The following is a 20,742-nucleotide window of genomic DNA, read 5'->3' as shown; positions in this document are numbered from 1 at the left end:
AAACGAAACAATAAAAACTACAAAACAAACCATGATGCTAAAGGATATGTGCCATAAACAAAGTCAACTTCCCACAAATACAGGTGGGAAAAGGGCTACCTAAGTATGGTTCTCAATCAGAGACCACGATAGACAGCGGTCCCTGATTGAGAACCCTAACCGGCCAAAACATAGAAATACAAATAATAGAACATAGAATACCCACCCCAAATCACATCCTGACTAAACCAAATAGAGGCATAAGAAGGATCTAAGGTCAGGGCGTGACAGTACCCCTCCCCCCCAAAGGTGCGTACTCTAGCCGCAAAACCTGAACCTATAGGGGCGGGGTCTGGGTCGGCATCTAGCCGAGGTGGCGGCTCAGGTGCGGGACGCAGACCCCGCTCCACCACTGGCTCACCCCACTTAGGGTTGCGGGCCCCGGACCGGAGGCCGTCTCTGGAGGCTTCGCGCCATGGATCATCACTGGAGGCTTCGGGCCATGGATCATCACTGGAGGCTTCGGGCCATGGATCATCACTGGAGGCGTCGGGCCATGGATCATCACTGGAGTGGAGAGACACACAGGAGGCCTGGCTCTGGGAGCAGGCACAGGACTCCCCAGGCTGGGGAGACATACAAGAGGCTTAGTTCTAGGCGCAGGCACAGGACTCCAGGCTGGGGAGACATATAGGAGGCTTCTTCCTTGGCCGAGGCACCGGATACACTGGGCCATGGAGGCGCACTGGCGGTCTCGAGCGCAGAGCTAGCACAACCCGTTCTGGCTGGATGCTCGCTTCCACCCGGCAAATGCAGGACGCTGGCACAGAGCAGCACAGAGAATGCTCAACCGAGACAATGTGCGCATCACCCTGTAGCACGGTGCCTGACCAGTCACATGCTCGCCACGGTAAGCACAGGGAGTTGGCTCAGGTCTGAATCCTGACTGCCAAAATCCCTGTGTGCCCTCGCCAAAACATTTTTTGGGCTGCCTCTCGGGCTTTCTTGTTAGCCGTGTCCCCTCATACTGTTGCCGCTCTGCTTTAGCTGCTTTCGCCTTCCTCTCTGCTTCTACCTGCTCCCAGGGCAGGTGACCCTTACCAGCCAGGATCTCCTCCCACGTCCAGGATCCCTTGACATTCAAAATGTTCTCCCACGTCCATTCCTCCTTACCACGCTGCTTGGTCCGTTTGTGGTGGGAAGTTCTGTCACGGCCGTTAAAAGAAGAGGACCAAGGTGCAGCGTAGTGAGCGTACATATTCTATTTATTAGAAAAGACACCAAAGGAAACAATAAACACTACAAAACAAACCATGATGCTAAAGGCTATGTGCCATAAACAAAGTCAACTTCCCACAAAGACAGGTGGGAAAAGTGCTACCTAAGTATGGTTCTCAATCAGAGACCACAATAGACAGCTGTCCCTGATTGAGAACCCTAACCGGCCAAAACATAGAAATACAAATAATAGAACATAGAATACCCACCCCAAATCACACCCTGACCAAACCAAATAGAGACATAAAAAGCATCTCTAAGGTCAGGGCGTGACAACTTAATTGTTACCAAGAAATTATTTGATATTGTGATAAAAACTTCTGCATTGGACCTTTAATTGAATTCCGTTTTCTTCCATGCCCAGCTAATAGTCAATGATGTTTTGGAGTATTTTTGGTGTTTTATTAGGATCCCCATTAACTGTTGCTAAAGCAGCAGCTACTCTTCCTGGGCTCCACATGACATAATATAGAACATCAATATTGTACCTTTATTTAGGCAAGTCAGTTAAGAACAAATTCTTATTTTCAATGATGGATTAGTAACAGTGGGTTAACTGCCTTGTTCGACAGATTTTTACCTTGTCAGCTCACAGATTCAATCTTGCAACCTTTTGGTTACTAAGTCCAACGCTCTAACCACTAGGCTACCTGCCTCCCCGATAGACAAGAACAGCTCAAGGACTGAACTACATACAGTACATTTAAACATGTCAGCATTGGAATGAGCTGATCTGACAATGTCATGGAAAAGTTGTATTGATTCTCTCTCTCTCTCTCTGTCATTGTCAGTCTCATGTTTCAGTCTCTGGGAGTGACAGGACTACCCACAAAACATTCAGGCAGTGCCCTCGAGCCCCCAACTGAATCCAACAGCCAAACGGTTCAGAACATTGCGTCAGGTAATGTTATCTATTGTCAGTGTAAGAAACTGGCACCAGAGTTCTGTGAGATGAGCCGCAACATGAAGTCAATTACACAAACAATGAAATACACACTTCATGCCAGTTTAAAATGGTCACCTGTCAATGGTGAGGGATGCCAGAGAGCATGACGTGAAGCCTATCTGACTAACAGGATCAGAGCGCTACTACCATATGGGAAATGCAACCAATTGAAATGAAAATGGTGACCTGCTTATTTGTGTTGACAACAGATAATTTGGACATAACAGAGATGAAGAGCCTCTTATAGATGTTTTTATTAGATCCGTTATGATTGGCTGTTCACTGTCAAGGAGTGTCTCCCACAAAATGTTTTGAAGTCAGTCTTATCCAGTTAAGATTTAAACATTGTTGAATTGCTCCTATCAGAGAGCCCTCTAATAAAACCAAGAAAAATAAATTAGCTTTCTGAGATAACTATCAGATAGAAACGATTGAAGAGCATTTTTTTATGAAATAACTTTGGACCTAAAGATTTGATTACACTGAGATGTCTCTACTTGAATATTTCAGATTGACAAGTTACTATTTCTCCACAAATTATCATTCTGCTTCTAAAGAACATGCTGTGCCAGCATGATGGAGAGGCCTGACATTGAGTAACAGACAGACATGAGGAGGGAGAAGAACAAGACAGAAAGTCTGAAGGCAACGTTCCCCCGCTCTGTTTAATTAAATTAGGTGCCCTGGCTAGCTAAACCTTGTGGGCAATCAAACGCTGGAATGTCATTGTTCAATCTCCCAGAGCTGGTTTGATTAATGAAGGTGATCCCTAGTCCCCATGTGCTCTGCCATGTGCTCTGCCATGTGCTCTTATGGGCTTAGCCAGTCCCTAGAAGGCCACTGACAGGCCCCTGGTATCCCCTGGTAGCAGCTTGCCAGCATGCTGAAGTCGTTTGAACACTAATTTAAGGAGTTAGTAGGAATCTAACACCGTACCAAATTTCACCAGGGAGGAATGGGGGGGGTTAGATTAATATTCAAAGCTCACAGCTTGATGTTTTTATGTTTAACATGTAATATTTAAAATCGACATGACGGTTTGGTCATACATAAAGGTGAAGTGTCAGTGTTGTACAGAACACTGTATAAATAAACAACTGTCCCTACAGTCGTTTAGAAAAGAATTGCTTACTGCAGATTATTGTTGTAAAATGCTTGGGGTTTGCCTAATCTTAAAGTATTGTTGACAGGAATTTGGCAAGGGTTGAACGATTTAATAAAATGTCATCGTTTTATTTATTTAGTCCGTTGAGTCCAGCAAGGAAATAACTCTGTTCAGTCATGGCACCTGTCCAGTTCACATTCTTACAGTGGGAAATATTTGAGTTCTGATTAGAGGTAAACATGGTCACCCTGTTGGCACTGGATCCTGTGGCCTTTTCTCTTACTACTTCATCACAATACTGTCTTTCCCTGTAACATACAATCAAGTGATGTTATCCGGTAGAAGAGTTATGTACTGTAGGACCTGGAATAATCCCTGTTAAAATATTACATTCAATAGTTTATTTTACCACAGAGTTCCTCTCTCCTGCAGTATGGGAGGTCATTGCCAAAAGCAGTAGAGAGCTGTATTGACAAACAACCACCGTGGGGTGTACTGTACATAAAGTAACCTTGCTATGCTCTGTGAGAAGTGCAAACATGTCCTCAATCACTTTCCAAATTGAGCACACTAATAGACTACAAAAGGGGATTAGAAACGGCTCTTAGTTGTTCATCCAAACACTCAAGCAAGGTTATGTCCTCTTGATGTGATGCTTTAAACAACATTTAGTAGGTAATTATGGATGTACCATCGCGAGGAACATATTGTACATGGTTAATGTATCATTCTTATGTCGTCAGTGATCAAAGCTGTTCAAAACATCACTCCTCTCTCCGGGAAACATTTGGTTCTGTACAGTAGGGGCCTAGGTCTATGTGCAAATGGTCTCCATTATATTATACACAGCATGTGCTTCTGCATATATTATTATAACACTACACTACACACACACACACACACACACACACACTACACACACACACACACACACACACACACACACACACACACACACACACACACACACACACACACACACACACACACACACACACACACACACACACACACACACACACACACACACACACACACACACACACACACACACACACACACACACACACACACACACACACACACACACACACACACACACACACACACACACACACACACACACACACACACACACACACACACACACACACACACACACACACACACACACACACACACACACACACACACACACACACACACACACACACACACACACACACAATAGTTATACACATATAGTGTAAAATAGTTCATTGAAGATTCCCCCTCTACTGTCTGACTCAGTGTCAAAGAAATAAACGTATCATGTGAGACGTATTTGTTGTTCCTCATTAAAATATAATATGATGCCTTATGAAGGCGTGTTACATTAAGGTCATTTGTGTTGAGTTTGTACATGTTGTTGAGTATCTGCAACCGGATGAACTAAGCGTACTGTAGAGGCTTTTCAGTTAACCAAAGTGCCCACCAGGGCCCCAGACAGTCCTGTTCTGCCTGCGTAAATATGGCTTCATGTAAACAGTGAGAAAGCCACAGAGCTCTGAGAGACTCAACGACATTATGGGAGGCAGAGAGCCGGAGATGGAAAAGGCCCTTTACACCAGTCTATTTCAGACCACAAGTGTGATTAAAAAGCCCTTTTATAGTTGTAATCACAGATACTAAATATGTGTTTCTACTTGCAGCTTAAATTGTAAATTGGTTATTTATTTAGTTAGAAAGTCATTATGCTACAAAGCTTGAAAAATAAAGATAAATCAATATGATTAATGTCGAACCCCATCAGTGGACTGTAATTAACTCAATCAAACATGAAAGTACTGAACACAAAATATATTTTTGAGTGGTATGTTTATTGTTAGAAAATGTGTTGCATCAGTTGTGAGTGCATCGTCGTTTTGTACTTCCTTTATATGTGAAGTCAAACCTTTCCACAATAGTCAACTGTTCTTTATATGATCACAGTCTATGGGCACAACTTACCTAATTTCATCGGTATTGTCCTATCTATCAACATAAGGCATTAGCCGAGGAGCCTAACGCATCCATGTAAACGCCGGTATCAAGTTGCTGATAGATGGAACCTGAAGTAGAGAGATTCTCAACACAGATAAGTCAAAATAAATGTTTCATTGACTGAAAAATATCCAAACTGTGTCCCATTATTATAGGTTAGTCATAACGATGCCGTCTCAATTTCAAACAGATCAGTTTTGTCCCTTTGTGTGGCTGTCACTGGGCCTTCTGGTTTCTCCCATTAGTAATCTCTCAGGAGCCAGATGGGGGACTTTAAAATAAAACAGCCTTATATTTCCTTTGTTTGTTGTTCAAGCCCCAAACATAAAAGCGGACTATCTGAGAAATATATGACATATACATCATCACTGTCTGATGAACTTGCCAGTCACTAATCGTCACTTTCACCAGCTCTTCAGGAACAGAGAACAGCTTTGAATGGAGAGAGTGATTGATGTTTAAAGAATCCATAGAATCAATTCACTTCTGGGGAAATTGGAACACACTAAACAAACAACAACACGAAGGGCTATCTATCAAAAATGGAGATAAACCACTTCTCCAACCTTTTCGACCATATAACAAAGAACCAAGAGCAATCACATATACACGATCATTTGCAGAACTTTGAATCAGTTATTAAAGATGACCAGAACCCACTGGATTCTCCAATTACATTGAATGGGCTCCAGAACAAAATATCAACCTTCCAACCCAAAAAGGCCTGTGGTGTTGATGGTATACTAAACAAAAGTATAAAATATACAGAGCGCAAATTCAAATGAGCTATTCTTAAACTCTTCAACGTTACGGATAATCTGAATGAATTGTGAATAATGATGAGTGAGACAGTTACAGACGCACAAATATCATACCCCCCCCCCCCCAAAAAAAATGCTACCCTCCCCTATTATTGTAATGGTGAGAGGTTAGCACGTCTGGGGGTATATTATTTGTTTGTCTAACTTTCTCTCATAATTATTCACGTTTTATTCAAGATTATCCGTAGTCATGGTAGCATCCACATTAATGTAGATATATTTAGAAACATATTCTATTCTTATTTACAATAAAAGTGATTCCGCAAATGATATAATACAATTTCTATTGGGCACAAAATAAGTTGAAACACAACCAAAACAAACAGCAAATGCATTTAGCAAATTTGTAGTCGCATGCTTGATGTAGTCATTGTGTACTATGAATATGGCTTAACTTTTTACTACTTTAATACACATGAAAGTGAATCTGTCCCAATACTTTTGGTCGCCTAAATTTATGAAGGCTATTTCATGCGAGAAATTGCCAAGAAACTGAAGATCTCGTACAACGCTGTGTACTACTCACTTCACAGAACAGCGCAAACTGGCTCTAACCAGAATAGAAAGAGGAGTGGGAGGCCCCGGTGCACAACTGAGCAAGAGGACAAGTACATTAGAGTGTCTAGTTTGAGAAACAGACGCCTCACAAGTCTTCAGCTGGCAGCTTTATTAAATAGTACCCGCAAAACACCAGTCTGAATGTCAACAGTGAAGAGTTGACTCCGGGATGCTGGCATTCTAGGCAGAGTTGCAAAGAAAAAGCCATATCTCAGACTGGCCAATGAAGAAAAAAGATTAAGATGGGCAAAAGAACACAGACATTGGACAGAGGAACTCTGCCTAGAAGGCCAGCATCCCGGAGTAACCTTTTCACTGTTGATGTTCAGATCCACACCTGTGTGGAAGCACCTGCTTTCAATGTACTTTGTATCCCTCATTTTCTCAAGTGTTTCCATTATTTCAACAGTTACCTGTCTTTGATATGAAAGTCAAAAGCATGATTTATAATAGGCTATATCTCCCTCTTGTGACCATAACGTTGATGTGCAATGACAGGCATATCTCTAGTTTTACCTCTGAGGGGCACTGCGTACTTTCTGTGGTTTTGGTGATTTTATTCTGAAACCTTGTTATGATGGAATATTTAAAGCATGGAATTATGTGAATGTATATGTCAAATAATCTAAGATGATGTAGACCTTGTATCTCTCAGTCATCACTATTTCACTGTAAATGCTATTCCATATCACCAGGCAATACTGTTCTACACATTTTCTTGGCAGAAACTCAATGGAGATGCTAAAACACCAACCAGCCCTGGTCTAACTATAAACCTGGCAAATTCTGTCAACATCTTTTTTTTTGTGGTTGTACTTTTACCCCTGTTTCTCCCCAATTGGTAGTTACAGTCTTGTCCCGTCGCTGCAACTCCCCTACGGACTCGGGAGAGATCAAACTCAAAAGCCATCCATCCTCCGAAACACAACCCTGCCAAGCCACACTGCTCTATTAACCCAGGAGCCAGCTGCACCAATGTGTTGTAGGAAACACTGTGCAGCTGGCAACAGGAGTCAGCTGCACCAATGTGTTGGAGGAAACACTGTGCAGCTGGCAACAGGAGTCAGTTTGCAGGCGCCACAAGAACATGATGGGACAAATAAATCCTGGACAGCCAAACCCTCCCCCAACCCGGACTATGCTGACCCAATTGTGCGCCACCTCATGGGTCTCACAGTCACAGCCGACACAGCCTGGGATCGAATCCAGGTCTATAGTGACACCTCAAGCATTGCGATGCAGTGCCTTAGACCGCTGCACCACTCGGGAGGCTCTATAATTTCTTTCTGAGATTAAATTACAAACACTCCTAGATACAGTAGGACTATGTTTTTTGTAACATACATTTTCACCCTTGACAGCCTGTTTCAGAAACATACACCCTTTATTCTCTGCTCTGTCCTTCTCAGCACCAGTAGGTGTCAGTCCATTCCTGACGATATAAACAAGAGGACGTGGAGTTCACTCAGCCAGTCACATCCAAGTCATCCAGTCCACATCATACTAGCCCAAAAAAATATTATTATTATTATTATTATTATTATTATTATTTCTTGATTTCTTGATTAATTTTTAGCTAAAGTGTAATTAGCTCATTTCTAGATCCCTCATTACGGTGTCAGGTGGTCACAGTATACAGTGTTACAACAGTGATGACTGATTCTCTCTGACATGTCTGAAAGGCAGGCAGCAGATGGATGTTCACTATTCATATCAGGGATCAATCTGGCCTCCAGACTCTATGAGACAGACTCTCTCCGATGATCCCGTCTCCCTTGACGACAGTGCCCTGGCTTTAAGTCTCCACTTCACTAAATATTGCAGAAAATCCCATGTGTTGCAAGCTGCGCATTGCCGTGCCACAGTGACTTGTTTGTAGTTCGACTCCCTCGCCATCTCAGCTGAAGTGCATCCTCTAATGGTAATTACTGCGGACACAGACGCGCGCATACACACCCATACACACGCACGCACCACCCTCCCACGCACACATACATGCACACAGAAGATGTGACCACACCAACCCAGTCATTCGTCATAGACTTCCATTCCCTCTCCTCCACTGCCAGCGTCTCTCTACCAACAGACTGTGGTATCAGAGTGAGGGTGGCAGCTAAAGCTCACTGTTGATTTCTCCTTCCTTGTGGCTGTGCTGATTGCCTTATCAAGTATTAAGTGCTATTCAACGAAGACAGCTTATAAATAAGGACACAATTAGGTTGAGAAACATATGCAGAACTGGAATGCAGCTTTAAGATTATATATCTAGCACCCTGCGTTCAACCCTCTCAATGAGAAGCATCATCAAGCTCTCTGTAATGTCCACCTCCCTTCCCCTTTCCTTTCATAACTGTGATTTGAAAAGCAGCCACGTTGTGTTGGCGGTTTGTCTGGCCACATAATTAAACAAGGACATAATGTATTTGCATTTTAAATTGAACAATTTTCCATTCTCAGACTGAATTAATAACCAAGAAGAATTGAATGAAATTAACACAGCAGTGCCACACTAGTCATTACAATGGTTGGCTGCCTTCACATAGCACTGCAAATGGACTAGATCGATACAAAAGATGATTGCCAAAACATTTTTTTTATTACTTTGGTTCATGTGTTGCTACCTGGATACTGAAATCACTGTGCTGCTAATACATCTGCTGTGTCTCTAAAATGTCTGATGGTAACAGGGCAGGGGATTGTTAAAGATTTATCCATCTCAGCCCTTGCCATCCAAAATGAAGGGGGCATGTGTAATATTTCTCACCATTTTATCAAGCAGGAATCAATAGCTGCTGGAGCTAGAGAGCAGTGTGCTAAATAAGTTGTCAAGAGAGGAACACTGTATGGTGGGCTGACAGTGGGTTTAAGTACTGTATGTAAGTCGCTGACCCAGTCTAATACAGTAAACTGTGTTCTAGGGCAGTGTTTCCCAACCCTAGTCCTCCAATCCCCCAACAGTACACAGTTTAGTTGTAGCCCCTGACAAACACACCTGCTTCAACTCATTAAGGGTTTGATGATTAGTTGACAAGTTGAATCAGGAGATCTTGTCCAGGGTTATAATACAAATGTGAACTGTTGGTGGGTACTCAAGGACCAGGGTTGGGAAACACTGCTCTAGGGGTAATTGTGCACGTATGTAACTAAATATGACTTTAAAGGTATTTCTTAGTGCCCAGATGCCAATTGAAAGTTATCGTGGATGAAAGCTAACCTACTCTACAAGCACATCTGTATGTAACCTTCCACTATTAATTTCAACTAAATCAAATTGGAATAATGGTGTTCAGTCCCTCCTGACAAGAACTGGTGTAGTGATGTTATTGTCACAGTGTAGCCTACTGTGCGCTGTCTACTGTGCGCTGCCTACCAGGCGTGAATGAAATGTGTGTGTGTTTGTGTGTTATCTGTGAAAAGGGCCTGTCTAACCTTAAACTACTCCCCGGTGAGATGGTTTTAATAACTGCTCTCTCTCTATCTGTCTGGTTTGGGCTGGACGACGGCGGGCAGTCAGTCGGCTATGTAGATGATGTTGATGCTCAGCACAGACGTCAAAAAGCAGGCTTTTCATGTGTGCTCTGTCGTCACTCAAAGGGTGGAACTTGTTCTCAACCAGCTTCCCTGGTTTAAAATAAAGGTGAAATAAATCAATAATAATAATGAAGAAGGTGGCAGCTCAGGGCGTACACTTCAGCACTCAGCGTACAGCACTCAGCGTACACTTCAGCACTCAGCATACACTTCAGCACTCAGCGTACACTTCAACACTCAGCATACACTTCAGCACTCAGCGTACACTTCAGCACTCAGCGTACACTTCAACACTCAGCATACACTTCAGCACTCAGCGTACACTTCAGCACTCAGCGTACACTTCAGCACTCAGCGTACACTTCAGCACTCAGCGTACACTTCAGCACTCAGCGTACACTTCAGCACTCAGCATACACTTCAGCACTCAGCATACACTTCAACACTCAGCGTACACTTCAGCACTCAGCATACACTTCAGCACTCAGCGTACACTTCAACACTCAGCGTACACTTCAGCACTCAGCGTACAGCACTCAGCGTACACTTCAGCACTCAGCGTACACTTCAGCACTCAGCGTACACTTCAGCACTCAGCGTACACTTCAGCACTCAGCATACACTTCAGCACTCAGCAACACTAGCACTCAGCATACACTTCAGCACTCAGCGTACACTTCAGCACTCAGCATACACTTCAGCACTCAGCATACACTTCAGCACTCAGCATACACTTCAGCACTCAGCGTACACTTCAGCACTCAGCATACACTTCAGCACTCAGCATACACTTCAGCACTCAGCATACACTTCAGCACTCAGCGTACACTTCAGCACTCAGCACTCAGCATACACTTCAGCACTCAGCACACTTCAGCACTCAGCGTACACTTCAGCACTCAGCGTACACTTCAGCACTCAGCGTACACTTCAGCACTCAGCATACACTTCAGCACTCAGCGTACACTTCAGCACTCAGCGTACACTTCAACACTCAGCATACACTTCAGCACTCAGCGTACACTTCAGCACTCAGCGTACACTTCAGCACTCAGCGTACACTTCAACACTCAGCATACACTTCAGCACTCAGCGTACACTTCAGCACTCAGCGTACACTTCAGCACTCAGCGTACACTTCAGCACTCAGCGTACACTTCAGCACTCAGCGTACATGGAAATAAAGGTGTGGGGATGATAGCACTGACAGGACTGCAATAAGCAGCAAACAGAGGAGTCATTGAAAGCGCACATTTGTTTTAGTAGGTACACAAGGCAGAGCTAACAGCAGTCCATCATTAGCCTGTGACAGAGACAGAGACTTGCAGACACTAACAGACAAGATGTGCTGCAGTTTTTTGCATGATCTTTTATTCACCCAGTGAAACTCTGCCACTCAGAGTCGCAATGTTTCCATTCTAAACAACTGCCCTGGCAACAGCAGTTGATAGACTGTAGACATCTGAAATAAACATATAATCTTTTTTAAGCCTATCATTCAAATAACATGAAATTGTTGAAATGACTGGAGAAAAAAGAACTCACTTGGGAGATGGCATGAGAATAGGTAAACCGTCTCTATGGCAACAGCGAGCCAAATACTGCTTGTTGAGTTGCGGGATTGCAGTGGATGAAGGATAGTTAGCTACCTGACTAGAGCACAGATACAGCACATTAATAGGAAGAGGATGCTATTATTTATTTGATAGTTTATTGGGACAGATACAATCTCAACAGGGTTCTCAACATACACATTGCACCATAATGCTTTTGGCTTGCGTTAGTGTCCAGCCCAGTGACTGGAGCTTGGGCTGGAAATTTGTCAGTGGTGGACATAAGTGTAGCTCCTCTACCCAGAGGAGAGAATAGCTGGGGCTGTCATTCTTGTCAATCGGCATTCATCAATAGGAATGCAAGGCATGTCCGATAGCTGCTTCACTGGAACTGACCCAGATACTCCTAGTCTCTCCTGACAGACTGACACTCAACATTTGATTCTGGGTTCCAACATTAACATCCTCTGTGAAACTGAAGCAGAACTTTTAGTAACACATCTCATTGAAAAGCATAGTCCTCCCTGGCCGTACAACAATGTATCACATATTGTAGTGTATCCCCCAAGATTGCTGCTGTAAATGAGAATGTGTTCTCAGTTGCCTTTAGATCCAACTGAAATTACACCAGGAAATCAATTGCATGCAATGTTTTGTCAAATGAGGGCTTGGTAATAGAGCAGCAGAATAAGGAGAGCAAGATAAGCGCTAAGTTCCGCCCCAGAGTCCGACACCTCGGACAAGCTCACGGCATGAGGGCTATGGCAAAATCTGAGAGTTTTCTTCAAAACAATTATGTTTAAATGGCTAAATAATTGAACAGTTCAACAGGAGTACTTGCTACTGTGATTTCTATAATGCAGAGCCTGTTGATGGAGGATTTTTTTCTAATCCAAAATTATACTTCTGTTACATTATTTTCTGGAGTGTTAGTGTTGAACCAGTAACCGAAAGGATGTTGATCGAATCCCAGAGCTGACAAGGTAAAAATCTGTCATTCTTGCCCTGAACAAGGCAGTTAACCCAATGTTCCTAGGCTGACTTGCCTAGTAAAATAAAATTGAAAACTCTAAAGCTTCATGCCACAATGACTACCATCCTGTAGCACTCACATCTGTAATCATTAAGTGCTTTGAGAGGCTCGTTTATGGCACACATTAACGCCACCATCCTAGACCCACTCCAATTTGCATACCGCCCCAATAGATCCCTAGATGACATACCTCAATTGCTTGTCACACTGCCCTCACCCACCTAGATATGAGGAATACCTATGAGAGAATGCTGTTCATCGACTACAGCTCGGCATTCAACACCATAGTACCCTCCAAGCTCGTCATCAATCTCGAGACCCTGGGTCTCGACCCCGCCCTGTGCAACTGGGTACTGGACTTCCTGACGGGCCGCCCCCAGGTGGTGAGGGTAGGCAACAAATCTCCCCGCTGATCCTCAACACGGGGACCCCACAAGGGTGCGTTCCGAGCCCTCTCCTGTACTCCCTGTTCACCCACGACTGCGTGGCCACGCACGCCTCCAACTCAATCATCAAGTTTGCGGACGACACAACAGTGGTAGGCTTGATTACCAACAACGACGAGACGGCCTACAGGGAGGAGGTGAGGGCCCTCGGAGTGTGGTGTCAGGAAAATAACCTCACACTCAACGTCAACAAAACTAAGGAGATGATTGTGGACTTCAGGAAACAGCAGAGGGAACACCCCCCTATCCACATCGATGGAACAGTAGTGGAGAGGGTAGCAAGTTTTAAGTTCCTCGGCATACACATCACAGACAAACTGAATTGGTCCACTCACACTGACAGCGTCGTGAATAAGGCACAGCAGCACCTCTTCAACCTCAGGACGCTGAAGAAATTTGGCTTGTCACCAAAAGCACTCACAAACTTCTACAAATGTACAATCGAGAGCATCCTGGCGGGCTGTATCACCGCCTGGTACGGCAACTGCTCCGCCCTCAACCGTAAGGCTCTCCAGAGGGTAGTGAGGTCTGCACAACGCATCACAGGGGGCAAACTACCTGCCCTCCAGGACACCTACACCACCCGATGTTACAGGAAGGCCATAAAGATCATCAAGGACATAAACCACCCGAGCCACTGCCTGTTCACCCCGCTATCATCCAGAAGGCGAGGTCAGTACAGGTGCATCAAAGCTGGGACCGAGAGACTGAAAAACAGCTTCTATCTCAAGGCCATCAGACTGTTAAACAGCCACCACTAACATTGAGTGGCTGCTGCCAACACACTGTCATTGATACTGACCCAACTCCAGCCACTTTAATAATGGGAATTGATGGGAAATTATGTAAATATATCACTAGCCACTTTAAACAATGCTACCTTATATAATGTTACTTACCCTACATTATTCATCTCATATGCATACGTATATACTGTACTCTATATCATCGACTGCATCCTTATGTAATAGATGTATCACTAGCCACTTTAACTATGCCACTTTGTTTACTTTGTCTACATACTCATCTCATATGTATATACTGTACTCGATACCATCTACTGTATGCTGCCCTGTACCATCACTCATTCATATATCCTTATGTACATATTCTTTATCCCCTTACACTGTGTATAAGACAGTAGTTTTGGAATTGTTAGTTAGATTACTTGTTGGTTATCACTGCATTGTCGGAACTAGAAGCACAAGCATTTCGCTACACTCCCATTAACATCTGCTAACCATGTGTATGTGACAAATACAATTTGATTTGATTTGATTTGAGGAAAGAAAATGATGTGGATATATTGATACAACATCTCAAGACATCAGTCAGGAAGTACAACCTTGGTCGCAAATGGGTCCAAAGGGACAATGACCCCAATCTTACTTCCAAAGTTGTGGCAAATGGCTTAAAGACAACAAAGTCAAGGTATTGGAGTGGGGCCATCACAAAGCCCTGACCTCAATCCCATGGAACATTTGTGGGCAGAACTTAAAAAGCATGTGCGAGCAAGGAGACCTACAAACCTGACTCAGTTATACCAACTCTGTCAGGAGGAATGGGCCAAAATTCACCCAACTTATTGTGGGAAGCTTGTGGAAGGCTACCCAAAAGGTTTGACCCAAGTTAAACAATTTAAAGGCAATGCTATCAAATACTAATTGAGTGTATGTAAACTTCTGACCCACTGGGAATGTGATGAAAGAAATAAAACCTGAAAAATATTATTCTCTCTACTATTATTCTGACATTTCATATACTTAAAATAAAGTGGTGATCCTAACTGACCTAAGACAGCGAATTTTACAAGGATTAAATGTCAGGAATTGTGAAAAACTGAAAACAAAAATTGAACTGTATTTGGCTAAGGTGTATGTAAACTTCTGACTTCAATTGTATATCAGGTGGTGTGGTCGTACGGTCCGGAAAATCATTAGACTCCAACAACCCAAACCATAGACTATTCTCCCTGCTTCACGGCAAGCGGTACCAGGGCATCAAGTCTGGCACCAACAGGGTCTTGAACAGCTTCTATCCCCAAGTAATAAGACTGATAAATAGCTAACAAAATGCACTAGATGGTCAAAAGCACATGGACAAATTAGTGGATTTAGCTAATTCAGCCACAATTTCCATAGACAAACATTGTCATAAGAAGGCCCATACTGAAAAGCTCGTTCACTGTCGTAGATTGCCAACTTTCCAACAAGTCAGTTCATCAAATTTCTGTCAAGCAAGAGCTGCCCCGGTCAGTTGTAAGTGCTGTTATTGTGAAGTGGAAACGTATAAAGGCAACTCTTCTGGGAACACTTTCCACTAGATTTTGGAACATTGCTGCAGGGACTTGTTTCCATTCAGCCACAAGAGCGTTAGTGAGGTTGGGCACTGACGTTGGGCGATTAGTCTTGCAGTCGGCGTTCCAATTCAACCCAAATGTGTTCGATGGAGTACAGGGTTCATGGACTGTCATTTCTCTTTGTTTATTTGAGCTGCTCTTGCTGTAATATGGACTTGGTATTACATTGTTTCTATTTAGCCTTTATCTAACTAGACAAGTCAGTTAAAAACAAATTCTTATTTACAATGACGGCCTACTTGTAAAGCCCCCCCTCCCAAAAGCCCCCCCTCCCAAACCCTCCCCTAACCCGGAATAAGAATAACGTTTCAGCCATGAGGCCATGAGGCCGATTTTGTAGTTTCACTGCAGGACGTGAATGTCAGCTAGCTAAATTACCTCCAGATTGGTTATATCTTTGACTGCATGCTGACAGTGAATTCAGAGCCATTCAGTGGCTAGCTAAGCCAACGTTACAAACATATTTTCACCATGTTCCCGTTAATAAATGTAATGACAGTCCACCACAACATACCCAAGATTTTCCTGATTAGCAAGGGGTCGTCTGTGTTAATTTATTATTTATTAGAAACCCAGTTTGAGATCATTGTGAAGGGATTTCGCCAGTGAATTGGGCTTCCCAGTAAATTGTTGTCCGAGGTTGCAAAAGTAACCAAGAGGGGCGGGGCTAATCAAGGGGTCAATTAAAATGTCAAGTTTCTTAAAGAAACCCCTCATATCTTACAGCAGGACACAAATGGCTTAGTGGGGAAAACTGTAAACCTGATTCAAAAAGCACAAGAGGACTACAGAGTGGACCTGTAGTTGTTTTTTCAGTTGCCTAGCAGCACTCTTTTATGCAACGAAATGTCTTTAAGTGACTGAATTCCCATTGCTGAGAGGTGTAAAATAGCTTCAATGGAAGTAGAAAGGATTTAAAAAGTGGAATTACCCTCTGCACATAACAGGAGTAGCGTGGATAAGAAGCATGCACTGACAAGCTGGAGAGAAAAATGTCATCCTGGCAATATAATTGCACAATATATCCCTATAGTATAGCAATATGATTGTGATCTGCTTTCTGTGATGGCTGAGAGGCTGAAAACAGATGTTTGGTTCTGTCTGTATGGGAGGTGATTTCCTGTAAGTAGTCACCATGGTGATCACTTGGTGGTTGGGCTTTGCAATTCAGTCTTCTTCTCACCCAAATCAGAATGAAAAGCAATGGCTTCTTTTGGAGAAGGTCACTTGCAGATAGAAGCAGACTGTGAGATTACCTCAGAGACATTAATCACACATTCATAAGCCATGTATAATTTTCAGCTTACAGTGACCGTTTCATTGTGCCAGGCAGTCACTTCTAAACCTCAAAAAGGACAACTTCTAAATGTCGTGCAGTGAAAACAGACAAATGTATCCAGATCAGACTTTAGTAACCATGTTGAGGGCCTGTAACAAAACATAAATCATGACAGATTTGACAAATATCCACTTTGTTAGATGAGATTTGTTGAATGTGCGCCAACCCTGCACCCTTGTTCTTTCTATCCCCCGCCGTCTGCATTGACCTCTTTATGGCATATATACTGGAAGATCATTCTAGAATATTCTAGGATCATGATAATGTATGCTAACCAAGATAAAGATGCTGACAATGCATCATTTGATGATGATGCTGATGATGATTCCTCTGTTTCTGTAACCCATTGATTGTCAGACATACAAATTGCATACGATAATGACACCAACGTGGCTAACATCCGGGTTGCCATTGTTTTGGCCTCTTTTGTTGACCTGAAGACAGTGGTTTGGAGGATTATGGGAACCAGCTGATGTGAGGGAGGAAATTAGCTTCATTATTACTGCTGCTCTCTTCCACACCACAATAAATTGTTCTTAATAACTGTTCTTAATAACTGTCTTGCCTAGTTAAATAAAGGTAAAACATTTTTTTTTTTAAATGTTAAAAAAAACACACAGCCCCATTAAGTGTTGCAGCCTGGACCAGTGTAAATGATAACACATTAGCCGCTAATACTGAACACACACCCGGAACTGCAATTAGTCTCCTTTTTACTGGCCACAACAATAAAAGGACACATTTATCAACACTGTGTGAAAAGCATCACGTAGTTATCAAGCACTGCCTAGGGAGTGTTATCTCTTCCCAAGCCAAAGTTTATACATTGTTTGGACTCGATAATGCTGAAATGGAGAAAAACTACAGAATTACATTTCATTGCACATTCATCTTGAGCCATGTGAAGTTTTGGTTGGACGTTTTGTGCATTCAGATGTAAAAGTGTCAAATAAACCGTACTAAAGGGAGTGTGTACTTTATTGTATTGTACCTTTGCAAAATATTAGTGTATTTTATGCAGTATTACGGATAGTTAGACCTGCTACTGTAGCTAATAGCTATCTACCATCATTTTACACTATACCCTCAAACACCACTCCATTGTGTTTCAAATCAAATCAAATCAAATTTTATTTGTAACATACACATGGTTAGCAGATGTTAATGTTAGTGTAGTGAAATGCTTGTGCTTCTAGTTCCGACCATGCAGTAATATCTAACAAGCAATCTAACAAATTCACAGCGACTACCTTATACACACAAATGTAAAGGGATGAATAAGAATATGTACATGTAAATATATGGATGAGCGATGGCCAAACAGCGTAGGCAAGATGCAGTAGATGGTATAGAGTACAGTATATACATATAAGATGAGTAATATCAGATATGTAAACATGATTAAAAGTGGCGTTATTTAAAGTGACTAGTGATACCTTTATAAAATTATTTTATTAAATGTAGAAAAGTGTCAAGAGATTTGAGTCTGTATGTTGGCAGCAGCCACTCTATGCCTCCAACTGCTCTTAAACGCGAGTAAAACCAAATGCATGCTTTTCAACCGATCGCTGCCTGCACCCGCATGCCCGACTAGCATCACCACCCTGGATGGTTCCGACCTTGAATATGTGGACATCTATAAGTACCTAGGTGTCTGGCTAGACTGCAAACTCTCCTTCCAGACTCACATCAAACATCTCCAATCAAAAATCAAATCAAGAGTCGGCTTTCTATTCCGCAACAAAGCCTCCTTCACTCACGCTGCCAAGTTTTAGTAAAACTGACTATCCTACCGATCCTCGACTCCCTGCGATGTCATCTACAAAATGGCTTCCAACACTCTACTCAGCAAACTGGATGCAGTCTATCACAGTGCCATCCGTTTTGTCACTAAAGCACCTTACACCACCCACCACTGCGACTTGTATGCTCTAGTCGGCTGGCCCTCACTACATATTCGAGACCCACTGGCTCCAGGTCATCTACAAGTCCATGCTAGGTAAAGCTCCGCCTTATCTCAGTTCACTGGTCACGATGGCAACACCCATCCGTTGTATCTCACTGATCATCCCTAAAGCCAACACCTCATTTGGCCGCCTTTCGTTCCAGTACTCTGCTGCCTGTGACTGGAACGAATTGCAAAAATCGCTGAAGTTGGAGACTTTTATCTCCCTCACCAACTTCAAACATCAGCTATCCGAGCAGCTAACCGATCGCTGCAGCTGTACATAGTCTATAGGTAAATAGCTCACCCATTTTCACCTACCTCATTCCCATACTGTTTTTATGCTGTTTTTATTTATTTACTTTTCTGCTCTTTTGCACACCAATATCTCTACCTGTACATGACCATCTGATCATTTATCACTCCAGTGTTAATCTGCAAAATTGTATTATTCGCCTACCTCCTCATGCCTTTTGCACACATTGTATATAGACTGCCCATTTTTTCTACTGTGTTATTGACTTGCTAATTGTTTACTCCATGTGTAACTCTGTGTTGTCTGTTCACACTGCTATGCTTTATCTTGGCCAGGTCGCAGTTGCAAATGAGAACTTGTTCTCAACTAGCCTACCTGGTTAAATAAAGGTGAAATAAAAAAAATAAAAAAAAAATGTTAGGGATGGCTGTTTAACAGTCTGATGGCCTTGAGATAGAAGCTGTTTTTCAGTCTCTCGGTCCCTGCTGTCCCTACAGCCCGACAGGATGCTCTTGATTGTGCATCTATAAAAGTTTGTGATTGTTTTAGGTGACAAGCCAAATTTCTTCAGGCTCCTTCTTCACCACACTGTCTGTGTGGGTGGACCATTTCAGATTGTCCGTGATGTGTACGCCGAGGAACTTACAACTTTACACCTTCTCCACTACTGTCCCGTCAATGTGGATGGTGGGATGCTCCCTCTGCTGTTTCCTGAAGTCCACGATCATCTCCTTTGTTTTGTTGACATTGAGTGTGTTTATTTTCCTGACACCACACTCCGAGGGCCCTCACCTCCTTCCTGTAGGCCGCCTCGTCGTTTACTGGAAATCAAGCCTACCACTGTAGTGTCGTCTGCAAACTTGATGATTGAATGAGTGTGCATCCACGACTGAGTGTGCATGGCCACTCAGTCGTGGATGAACAGGGACTACAGGAGAGGGCTGAGAACGCACCCTTGTGGGGCCCCAGTGTTGAGGATCAGCGGGGTGGAGATGTTGTTTCCTACCCTCACCACCTGGGGGCGGCCCGTCAGAAAGTCCAGGACCCAGTTGCACAGGGCAGGGTCGAGACGCAGGGTCTCGAGCTTAATGACGAGTTTGGAGGGTACTATGGTGTTAAATCCTGAGCTGTAGTCAATGAACAGCATTCTTACATAGGTATTCCTCTTGTCCAGGTGGGATAGGGCAGTGTGCAGTGTGATGTCGATTGCATCGTCTGTGGATCTATTGGGGCGGTAAGCAAATTGGAGTGGGTCTAGGGTGTCAGGTAGGGTGGAGGTGATATGATCCTTGACTAGTCTCTCAAAGCACTTCATGATGACAGAAGTGAGTGCTAAGAGGCGATAGTCATTTAGTTCAGTTACCTTGGCTTTCTTGGGAACAGGAACAATGGTGGCCATCTTGAAGCATGTGGGCACAACAGACTGGAATGCATGGTTTCCAACCAGTAGGTTTCTTCACCTCTTGTTCCCTGTTTTTCCTTTCTTTATCCCATAGTATTGTACAAAGAGCTCCTTAATCCAGCCTGAGAAAACATATAATAGATATTGCTCCTGTATGACCCAACAAGAC

The sequence above is a fragment of the Oncorhynchus keta genome, chromosome 11 (assembly GCF_023373465.1).
Source record: "Oncorhynchus keta strain PuntledgeMale-10-30-2019 chromosome 11, Oket_V2, whole genome shotgun sequence".
Lineage (NCBI taxonomy): Eukaryota > Metazoa > Chordata > Actinopteri > Salmoniformes > Salmonidae > Oncorhynchus > Oncorhynchus keta.
Note: the sequence above shows the minus strand (reverse complement) of the source record.